The sequence below is a fragment of the Lepidochelys olivacea genome (genome assembly GCF_965140295.1).
Source record: "Lepidochelys olivacea isolate rLepOli2 genome assembly, chromosome: 1".
Taxonomy (NCBI): Eukaryota; Metazoa; Chordata; order Testudines; family Cheloniidae; genus Lepidochelys; species Lepidochelys olivacea.
Genome location: NC_140411.1, coordinates 272,384,625 through 272,396,661, shown reverse-complemented (window position 1 = coordinate 272,396,661; position 12,037 = coordinate 272,384,625). Strand labels below are relative to the sequence as shown.

The following is a 12,037-nucleotide window of genomic DNA, read 5'->3' as shown; positions in this document are numbered from 1 at the left end:
GCTCACAATGACTCTCCAGGCACCCACCCACAAGCTTCCCTGCAGGTGGAGAATGAGAGTAAGTGTCCATTTGAGTAGCATTTTAGCTGGCACCTGGATATACATTGGGCTCAGATACCATCAAATTGGTGTGACTGCTTCCTCAGCCCTGCCAGGTTCTACCCCCAGCACACTCCATCACACATTATAAAGCTCCATCTTTGCATGCATGGAGTGCAGGGACTTCTGAATAGGGTGTCCAGACGTCCCGTTTTTAAAGGGACAGTCCCATATTTAAGCCCTCCTGCAGGTGTCCCGGCTTTTTCTTTAAAATGGGCAAATTGCCCCATATTTTCTGTCTCACCCCCCATCAGGTCCTGCTGCTGGCTGGGTACCAGCTCACCAGCCACCCACCCACCCACTCCTGGGGTGGGAGGGCGGGTCCAGTGGCTGACGATGTGGGTGGGTGTGCAAGGCTGGTGGTGGGGCGAAGATGTAGTTCGCAGGGCCAGTCGCTCCACCTGCCAGTCCATCAGCACAGCCCCCGCTGCGTGCCAGCCTTCGGCCAGCAGGGTCCCACCCCCATCTCATTTCCGGCTGTGAGCTGCGGTGGCTGGGAAGTGTGGGCAGGTGCCAGGCAGCAGCCAGTTACGAGTCACCTCTGCTGCCCACCCATTGGCCCTTTATGTGCTCCCCTGCTCGCTGTCCTCTCCCTGCTTTGCCCCTTCACCCCCTCAACCCCACTGCTCCTCTATCTCCCCCCCTCCCCGGCAGGGTGTGTCCCACTCCCAGTGCTGTGCGGAGAACCAGCCCCTGGTGGGAGCGCTCAGCTCACCAACAGCCTGGCCGCCAGGCTCCTTCCTTCCCCCACTGGCTGAGCTGGTGCCCTCGGAAAGCCCAAGACCCTCCAGGCTGGGGCGCTGGCCAGGAGGAGCTGAGCCCTGTATGTGCGTGTATGTAAAGCCCCTCACAGCGCTGGCATGGGGAAACCTCTTGCCCCTCAGCTAAGTTCTGGAGTGGTGAGGGTGGGGAGGGGAAGTGATTTCCAGCCTGTTCACACCCTGAACCTACAGGCTCCACAGCAGACACTGTGGCATGGACTTAGCAACTTCTTCACCTCTCACCCCCCCCCCCTTTGCCCTGGGTCCTGCCTTCAGAGGGACAGGACTGTTCCATCCCCTAGGCACCCTCCTCTGCTGAGCCACCTCTCTGGCTGGGTTTGCTGAAGCTCCTGCAGTGAGGTTCCCTGGGCCCTAGAGCACAATGTATCCTTAGGGCTTAACTTCTTCCTGCCTATGCTGTAGCCAGGGGACAGGAGGCAGCTGGGTTATATTGGTGGCCAGCAGCAGCCAGGAGGTGTCAGCTGCCGTTCAACACTGTGCAGGCACGAAGGGACAAGCCGTTTTCAGCCACATGGGTTGGGGGGGAGTCAAGAGAGCGAGAGAGAAAAGCTCTGCAAAGACATGGGCCAGGTCATCCCTTCCCCACTCCTCCTCCCCTGCAACTGGAAGCACCACCTGTCCCTTCCCTCCTGCACAGTGCCGAAAGGCTGCTGCTGGCCACATACTGGTGTGAACCCTGGCAGAAATCGGGGGGGGGGGGGGGGGCATGTGAACCTGCATGCCCCCTGCCCATGTGTTGCCTTGGGAAGATGTGGTGCCAGGTACCAGGAGAGGTGGGTCCATTCCCAGGTACCAGGAGAGGCGGGTCCATTCCGAGGGCCCAGCCAGGCATGGAGGGCAGAGAGCGCCAGGCAGGGAGGATTGGGTTGGTCAGTCACCCCCCTGTGTGAGAGAGGTGTATGGGAGTGTGTGTATATGTCACCTCTCCCCATGTGTGTGGGGGATGTCACCCCTCCCCGTGTGATATATAAGAAGGTAAATAAAAAGAATCCAACTACATAGTATTTCTTTTTAAAAGGGGCTCAGTCAACTTGATGTTAATTTGAACATTTGTATGATTGATTGCCATTGAACTCACTTGAATATGAGTAATTTTACCAGGTGTCCTATATTCAGTATAGGGAAATATGGTCACTCTACTTCTGAAGGATTATGGAGAGAGGGGCACTCAAGTCATAAAGCTGCTGCACCTCGTACATACCCCTCTTTGTGCCCACCTTTCCAAAGCTGTCCACTGCTTTCTGTTCTCCAGTGTCCAGGTTAATAGAGTTGAATATACTGGCCTATACTGGCCTCTGCTCGCAAAGTCTGGATGAGTCTTTCCCAGTTTTCCTTTAAAAAAATTCTTTAATACACTTTAAAACAAACATTTCCCCACACTCCTGTGCTCTGGCCGGACTCTGCTGTCTTACACCTTTTCAAGGGTGAACAGGGGCTGCTTCTGGCATGTGGCTCCAGTGCCACTTACTTTTTTCAAAGGCATAATGCATGTAAGTACCATCAAGTAGCATGTAAGTTTGTGAGGCTGGAAATTATGCCTTTCAGAGGCTAGGACTGGGTGTTCTTCTGGAACCAAGCCAGCTGGAGACAGGCTGATGGAAGCCTTGATTAAAAGAAAACAAGGTTAACAAACATGAGGGATAAAAGGGATAGACATTTGAAATCTTTGACTACTCTCATTGACCTCTTACTCAACATTAATCTTCCGCCTATATTTACTGTAAGTAAATTGAAGAGCAAGCTCTGTGATTTCCTGCTAGAACTGCTGCCTCAACTCTGCTTTGTCACACACCCACAGTGTGCTAGCACGGACTGATTGTGCTGAACAAAGACTAAAGGGCTTATGGAAGGAAAAAGGAGGGGCCAGAATGATACCAGCACCATTCTTTGGACTGGCTAATTTGCCGTGGACATTGAGCATGCATGCAATGGCAGATGTTATGCTGAAAAGCATGTAATTAGTAGGACTATGAATTATATTGGCCAAACAGCAAGACACCCAGGACCTTGATTCAGATAAACATCCAGAAATGTGGCCATATAACAGACATTCCTTGGTCTGAAAACCAGGCTGGAAATAACTTGAGAACAGGATCTTATGTAAGTTTTCTAGTTGTCCTGGATTGTAGCCTAGCCAGAAACACCACAAGAATAACCTTTGTTGCAGAATTCAGGTATTTCTGCTGCAAGCCTACATCTCGAAATCAGGAAAAACAGTTATATATGAGGAGGTGGGAAACACTTTTCAAACTCTTCAAAAGAGATTTGTGCTCAGTTCAACTTTTGGAGGAAGGTGTAGGCTGGTTATTTTATCTAAATAAACTGGTTTGTCCATTCCTATCAATGAGACAATATTTGAAAATACCAGATAAATTCGGCATAGAATTTAAATGGACCAGAAGGCATATATGTTACTGGAGTAGATAAAAAAAAAATTCACTCCTAGATCTAGAGAGATATTTCCCTCCATCCAGAACTGCATCTTAAAATTCTAAGATTTGTAGCTCCAAATAGCACAGTGGATGAAGAATGCTAGAAGAAGACATGGAATATGGGTAACTCACAAGTGCCATGAAACAGCAGATTTATATATTTTAAACTGAACATGGCTAGTATTTAGCCAACTATCAACCAACTATAAGGTATTTTGCTTTTAAAGCACAGATACTCAATGGGGTGCTATATAGACGTTCATTACCCCATCAGAAGTATTTGGAGGCACTAGGTCTGAGGCAAGCACAGAAGTCTCCCCTGCCCCACTCGGAGCTCTGAGGTGCACAAGGGGAGCATGACTGTTGTTGCACCCTTTCAAAGAGTGAAACGCTCACTCCCCACCTAGGTCCAGCTCTGCCAGCAAGAGCAGGGAGGGAGTGGATGGGCACACCCCTATCTTTGTCCTTCCCTCCCGCATGTGTGCCCAGGCTTGACTCGGAAAAAAGGCTGCAGTGGATATTGTGTTAAACAATTCTCGGTTAAAGTCTGGGAGGCACCACCACCTATTTCGGTGTCAAGATAAAGCCTTGGAGAAGCCAATGCTGCTGAGCATGCTGCTAACATCATGTCTTTTGGAGGGGCTCCAGGCACTGTCCCTGTGCAGGGTTGCTAGGAGAGGGACAGGCTTTTTGTGCCCTTTCCCCACTCTCACGCACACTGTTGATCACAGTCTTGCCCTGCTTTAGCTGTGGTGCCAGGCACCCTGAGAATAAGTGGTGGATAACATATTGGCAGGCTGCCCATTGTATACTTCCTGGCACCTCCATTACATAGCAGGAGTACTCAACACTTACCCTAGGAAAGGACTAGTCTGCCAATGTGTGAGGGAAGGAATAGCAGATCAAGAAAATGAAGATTCATCTCGACTAGTGGGGGACACGTAGTGGGGGTGAGGAAACATTCAGCAATTCTAATTTAGAACTTAAAGCAACAGTAACATTTTTGAAGTGTTAATGGAGAATTATAAAATACTAGCTTAAAAACAGCAGACCAATAAATACATTCTGAAGCAAATGCAGCAGAATTCATGGGAGTTTCCATATTGCCCGTCAGAAGTTTCAGAAACAGGAGTATGATTTTTTTTTCTTCCCCCTCCAAAGCCAGTCACAAGGCTCTTAATTGCATCACTGTCATGAAATAACAAGATGATACAATGAGATAACTGCTGAGAGACATGGAGGAAAAAATGACACAGAAAGCTCACAAATCCAGTGTTGAATCCTCTATGCAGATCCAAAATTGCAACCAGCGCTGTTCAAAGTTAATTATAAGGCAAAGCCACAAGTCTTTGAAGTGGTGTATGTGATCTGACATAAGATACAGGACTATGATATGGATACTGCAAATGTCAAGGGTCAGCTTAGCACCATGTATAATATGCATCAAAACTGAACTGTGTGTGTTTCTCATCTGCACCCCATTAATAAAACCCGAGTCCCTAGTCCAGAGCAAAACAGCATCATGCCCACTGAAGTGATTTTCCCAGCTCTGTACCAGAATTCATTTCTACACAGGTGAAGAACTTTAAAAAACAAGATTCTGAGCAGATAGCCAAGTCTTGTGGGTAAGGGACACTGGTAAGCACAAATTCTGCTCTTCCTTACACTGACGTGAATGAGAGCAAAAATAGTCCTTTATTGTGTAAAAGGCAGTAGTTTTAATTCACTCCAACAACGAAAACAAGGAGTGTGGGGACTACAAACAGCTCACAGGTGAATAGTTTTTATCTCACAGAAAAAGCAGTGGTGATGGACACAGCAATAACTTGAATAGAGCAGTGCCAGAAGCCCAGTCCTGTTTAGTTGGGTCAAATCATTGGTTTCAAGAAGGGCAGGATGTGTCCAACAGGCCACAGTAGCATCTCCATGCAACTATTTAAAAAAAATTTGTAGTAATTTCCAGATAATTAAAGCATTTCAGAGCTAGAAACTTGGCTTCCCTCTGATCAAACTCTATCTGCACCTTCTTAATAAGAAGTTCTGTCACTGTCCAGCTGGATTGTATAGGTCACTATGGTGGTATACAACACTACTAAAGTTAGGCGTGCAAGAGTATCAGCGTGTCCTGGACCCTGTCCATTTTGTAACCCTGGGGCTAGTCAGTTGCCCTTTGTTACAGGGTGAATTGTTCCAGCTCATTTATACATGTTCATGTGTGAATACTTCACATCTGTGATGCAGCAAGAAGGATTATAACAAGAGTAGCTTCCACCATATCTCCACCAGTAACCCACACCCCTTTGTTCTGTCTGGATCATCTGCCATATGAGATCTCACCCTGACACAAGGTTAATTAACAAACTCCAGCTTTATTGTGGCTTCTGCAGCCTCATGGCTTCTCAGACATTTCCCAGGAGGTGTCCCTTCCCATTTAGTTCTCCCCAGGAAACAGTATGCTGCCTGAAAGTATCTGCTAGCACTTTCATATGGTTACAATACCAACCTGAGGATATTGAAACTAATACCACACCAAAAGACAGCTAATGCAATACCTTTGTCATAAAAAACCTCATAACCTCGCTTTTGTGAACATCCCTCCCCTGTTGCCTGATGTGAACTCTGTGTTGTTCGATCTAACATAGGTCATAAATTATTTACACAAGTCATCACATTGAATTAGGGACCAGTTATGTGAATAGGAATTTGCAATGTAGAGGCCCAGTCTTACAAACTCTTCAGGGTAGAGGGTCATAAGTAAAACTTTCAAAAGCACCTCCATGATTTAGGATTGTAAATCCCATTGGATTTAGGGTCCTAAATCATAGAGGTGCTTTTGAAATTGTAACCCATCTCTTGATTCTCTCTGTAAAGCACTACACATGCAAATAGCGTTATGCACAAATATCGAACAGTCATTTAACTTAATTTATTTCAGTGTATAATCTTCCTTTTAGTGCCCTACCATTAATCTGTTCACTGAGAGAAGGTACTGCAGAGTATTCTCAGCATAAAAACTAATTTCATCATCTAGATGAACACCTGAATAATTGAACATTCAATGAGGATTCTCGTTAAGAAGTAGTGCTGACCTCCTGAGATAAAGAGAGGTTTCAGAGTAGCAGCCGTGTTAGTCTGTATTCACAAAAAGAAAAGGAGTACTTGTGGCACCTTAGAGACTAAATTTGTTAGTCTCTAAGGTGCCACAAGTACTCCTTTTCTTTTTGTGATAAAGAGGACTCTAATCCTTCATGAGGGAGTCTGGACTTATGCTAACAGCATTTCCATGTATGGAAGTATAGGGTGCACAGGGAAAGATTGCCAGGAAATAACTTCTTTAAGATGAAACTGTAAATCAAGATCCTGTCTGCTTCAACTCCAACGTGCTCTGAGGGCACATTTTAAAGGTGAACCTGTGACTATTCTGCTGAATTGTGAATATTCTGCCCTATATCTGAAATTTTCTAAAGATGTAAAATGGGAAAATGTGTTTTCATTAATCAGATTATTTATTATACATAACTAACATACAGTGGGCAAATCCTGCTTTTACAAGTCATGGGATTTTACAAGTGTAACAGAGCAAAAATGTGGTCAGGATTTCTACTGCATACTTTATATATGTTTACTTTAAGACCTAAAGTTAATTGTGTATTTTTTTAGTGTGTAACTGATTTAAGAAAACTAAAACACCTTTAATAATGATGAAAAGTGTTGGGTTGACAGCACCAGAAACTGAATTTGTCTGTTTAAACAGAGACCATGTGCCCCACCTCAGCCCCGCTCACGGGGCATCTCATTTTTGAGATGAGGCTGACAAGAAGGTTGCCTGTAGAGCTGGTTTGGAATTTTTCAACAGAAAATGTCAGATTCATTGAAACATTGAAATTTTGTCAGAAAATGTTGATTTGTTGAAACCAAAACTGTTAATGGGAACGTACCAAGGGTTTGAGAAAACTCATCAGGAAAGGTTTCTCAGTTTCAGAACAGAATCTGTGGTCAAAACCAGAGATAGAGACCAAAAGCCCAGAAGAGCCCAAAATCATGTGGTTAATGCACTCATCTGGGATGTGGGAGACCCTGCTCTGCTGGAATGTGGGAGACCCTGCTCTGCTGGATTTAGAGCAGAAACTTGAACTCAGGTGAGTAGCCTAATCACCAGGCAATTGGCTCTCAAATTATTTCAAAAGGTCTCAGTTCAATCTGGGTGGAAAACAACCAAACTCTTGAGAAGCACTCCAGGAGGATAAACCATTGCTGAAAAAATAAATGAATTATTTGCATCAGTCTTCATGGCTGAGGATGTGATGGAGATTCCCCAAACTGAGCCATTCTTTTTAAGTGACAAATCTGAGGAACTGTCCCAGATTGAGGTTTCAGTAGAGGTGGTTTTGGAACAAATTGATAAATTAAACAGTAATCAGTCACCAGGACCAGATGGTATTCACCCAAAACTTCTGAAGGAATTAAAATGTGAAATGCAGAACTATTAACTGTGGTATGTAACCTATCATTTAAATCAGCTTCTGTACCTTCTGACTGGAGGATAACTGATGTTATGCCAATTTTTAAAAGAGGCTCCAGAGGTGAGCCCGGAAATTACAGCCCAGTAAGCCTAGTTGCAGTACCAGGCAAATTGGTTGAAACTATAGTAAAGAACAGAATTACCAGACACATAGATGAACTCAATTGCTTGGGAAAGAGTCAACATAGTTTTTGCAAAGGGAAATCATGCCTCACCAATCGGCTAGAATTCTTTGAGAGGGTCAACAAGCATGTGGACAAGGGTGATCCAGTGGATATAGTGTACTTAGATTTTCAGAAAACCTTTGACAAGGTCCCTCACCAAAGGCTCTTAAGCAAATTAAGATGGCATGGGATAAGAGGGAAGGTCCTCTCATAGATCAGTAACTGGTTAAAAGATAGGAAGCAAAGGGTAGGAATAATGGTCAGTTTTCAGAATGGAGAGAGGTAAATAGTGGTGTCCCCCAGGGGTCAGTACTCTGACCAGTACAGTTTGACAGATTTATAAATGATCTGGAAAAAGAGGTAAACAGTGAGGTGGCAAAATTTGCAGATGATACAAAACTACTAAATATAGTTAAGTCCAAAGCAGACTGTGAAGAGTTACAAAGGGATCTCACAAAATTGGGTGACGGGGCAACAAAATGAATGGCAGATGAAACTCAATGTTGATAAATGCAAAGTAATGCACATTGGAAAACATAATCCCAACTCTATATATAAAATGATGGAGTCTAAATTAGCTGTTACCACTCAAGAAAGAGATCTTGGAGTCATTGCGGATAGTTCTCTGAAAACATCTACTCAATGTGCAACAGCAGCCAAAAAAGCTAACAGAATGTTGGGAATAATTAAGAAAGGGATAGATAGGAAGACATATTGCCTCTATATAAATCCATGGTACACCCACTTCTTGAATACTGTGTGCAGATCTGGTCGCCCCATCTCAAAAAAGATATACTGTAATTGGAAAATGTACAGAAAAAGGCAACAAAATTGATTAGGGGTATGGAACAGCTTCCGTAAGAGGGGAGATTTAAAAAGACCAGGACTTTTCAACTTGGAAAAGAGATGACTAAGGGGGGCTATTATTAAAGTCTATAAAATCATGACCGGTGTAGAGAAAGCAAATAAGGAAGTGTTATTTACTCCCTCTCATAACACAAGAACTAGGGGTCACCAAATGAAATTAATAGGCAGCAGGTTTAAAATAAACAAAATGAAGTATTTCTTTACATAACGCACAATCAACCTGTGGCACTCCTTGCCAGAGGATGTTGTGAGGGCCAAGACTATAACAGGGTTCAAAAAAGAATTACATATGTCCATGGAGGATAGATCCATCAATGGCTATTAGCCAGGATGGGAAGGGATGGTATCCCTAGCCTCTGTTTGCCAGAAGTTGGGAGTGGACGACAGGGGATAGATCACTTGATGATTATCTGTTCTGCTCTTTCCCTCTGAAGTACCTGGCATTGGCCACTGTCAGAAGACAGGATACTGGGCTAGACAGGCTGGCCCAGTATGGCCATTCTTATGTTCTTAAAATATTAATGGGATGGGAAAAACGTTTCTCACCCAGCTCCAGTTGCCAGATTGTAGTAGTTACTGTGTGTCCACTAGAAACCAGATTGGGATCATGAATTCATTTCACATAGTCCACTAAACAGCTGTTAGATTGTCCGTCATCACCCTCTGCTCACCCCCATAAACATTCATGTTATATTTATTTCTTTAGATTTTTTTTTAGAGTAAGAGAGAGATGCAGCCAGGCTCTACTGACTTTGTGCAACCAGGGTTAGATTCACTGATAAACTCCAGCCACTTTGTACTACTGTGATGATGCAAAGCAGCTATTAACCTGGCTTAAACCAGTGAATCTGGTCTTTAATTTTCCAGAGTAGTACACAAAGGACTGCCCATCCCACTAAAGAGATCTATTGAAAACAAGACCCCTAATGACTGCTATGTAGAACAGTGGCTCTCAAGTTTTCCAGACTACTATACCCCTTTCAGGAGTCCGATTTATCTTGCGTACCCCCAAATTACACGTCACTTTAAAACTATTTGCTTACAAAATCAGACATAAGAAAAGTGTCCCAGCACATTATTACTGAAAAATTGCATACTTTCTCATTTTTACCATAGAATTATAAACAAACAAATCAATTGGAATATAAATATTGTACTTACATTTCAGTAAAAAGAACAGGAGTACTTGTGGCACTTTAGAGACTAACAAATTTATGAGCCCATAAGCTTTCGTGGAGTTTATGCATTAATAAATGATGGTGCAGTCTGCATGCTGGGGAACTTGAGGATGGGCACACGTGAGGCCCAATCTCTCTGAGATCCCCTGGGTGCAGTGTGACTCCACACCACCCCCATAAGGGATAGGGTGATTTCTGTTGTTGGCTGTAAATAAGGGAAAACCCTGTGAAAAATAAGGGACAACTCTTTATTTAAGGGACACTCTAGGGAAACACCATTTCCTTTAGCATATCCTGTATTTTTCCCTCAAGTGTATATTTCTACTGCCTTCAAGTATACAACAAAATGTTTTAAAACCGATAAGTACCATTTTATACAATGGAATACATCTTAAAATAAGGGGTGGGTGGTCACCCAAAGGGACAAATAAAATAAGGGACAGTCCCTTAAAATAAAGGGTGGGTGTTCACCCTAATTAGGGAGCACAATCAGACCCGAAAATTAAGATTAGCTAGCGACTAAGAATAGGCTAAACCAGAAAGTAGGGGCAAGGTGCTGGGTACCCATCACATTACAGGCAGTCTCTGTGAGGGACCCTTTCTTTGGAATTTACTGGCCCCCACCCCAAGTTTGTTAACTCCTTAATGTGCTGCAAGTGCCTTCTGTTTCCCCAGGCATTTGGGGAGGGGATGGCTGAGGATGTGAGCTTGATTGCTGTGTCTTCTACATCAGTGGTGCTCAAGCAGGGGTATGTGCACCCCTGGGGCTACGCAGAGGTCTTCCAGGGGCTACATCAACTCATTTAGATATTTGCCTAGTTTTACAACAGGCTACATAAAAAGCACTAGCGAAGTCAGTACAAGCTAAAATTTCATACAGACAACGACTTGTTTATACTGCTCTACATACTATATACTGAAATGTAAGGTTTTAGAGTAACAGCCATGTTAGTCTGTATCCGCAAAAAGAACAAGAGTGCTTGTGGCACCTTAGAGACTAAACAAATTTATTAGCACTCCTGACCAGTGCTGTGGGCCACTGAAGAGAAGAGAGTGTGGGCTGTGTTCTGCCTCTTCCCTGCCCCCTTTCTGGTGATTTAGAGCCCAGGAGTACAAGAAGGGAACAACAATCTCAGTGTTCCCTGAGTGCAGGCACTCATATCACACCCATCCCTTGCACCAGTGGTATGAAGGAGAAGGAGAAGGAAGGCTCCTTGTGCCCTACATGTGCATCTGTGCAAGGGCTAGGTATTTTCCCTGGCCCTCCCTAAAATGAGGTTGATTTCAAAGATATTGGAATACTAAACCTAGCACTAAATAAGGCCATAGCTTGATTGTTTAAAAGTATGTGAAATCTCAAGTGACAGTCTGGGCCTATTCAGGCTTTGTGCTAGACCCATATGGTTGACAGATTCAGATGTAATCTATTACACTAATGTGTTAACATGCAACATGATTTTAGCATCATTTTTTTGTTAGAGAAAACTAGTGTAAGAAGGAAAAAATCCAGTTAAGGCACTGGACTGGGAGTCAGCAGATCAGGGCTTTATTCCTGGGCCCAGTCTCAGACTGCCTCAGCAAGCCTCAAGCACTCTCTGCCTACATTTCCCTGTCCCTAAAATGGGACTGATACCTACCTATCTCAGAAAGACATGGTGAAGCTTCTTTCATTGAAGGTTATAAAGGGATTTCAGATCCTTGGATGGAAGGTAGAAGTGCCAAATTTTTTAAACAACCCCATTTTTGTAGACCATAGAAACATTTACAGAGAATAGTTACTTAAAATCAACCTTTAACTGCTACATTTTCAAATATAGTATTTATTAACTGTAATATCCTATGGCCTGATGCGCTCGCCATCCAGGCCAGTAGTGAAGTCCCTTGGCAGGCCACTGTCCGCTGCAATACATTTTAAAGCAGTCTTTGGGTTACCCTACTTACACTGGGGCTGGCTCAGCCCACAGTATCCCTCCAGATCAAGGGGCAGAAATGC

At 44.0% G+C, this 12,037-nt stretch overlaps 1 long non-coding RNA gene across 1 annotated transcript in view; it reads right to left on the bottom strand.

Annotated features, from left to right (window-relative positions):
- Window positions 1-2,243: 2,243 nt before the first annotated feature.
- LOC311514994 overlaps window positions 2,244-12,037 on the bottom strand; it is a 47,494-nt gene continuing 37,700 nt past the window's right edge. The window contains exon 3 of the long non-coding RNA XR_014710018.1: window positions 2,244-2,484. This is a non-coding gene — a long non-coding RNA (uncharacterized lncRNA). The remainder of the gene's footprint in view (window positions 2,485-12,037) is intronic.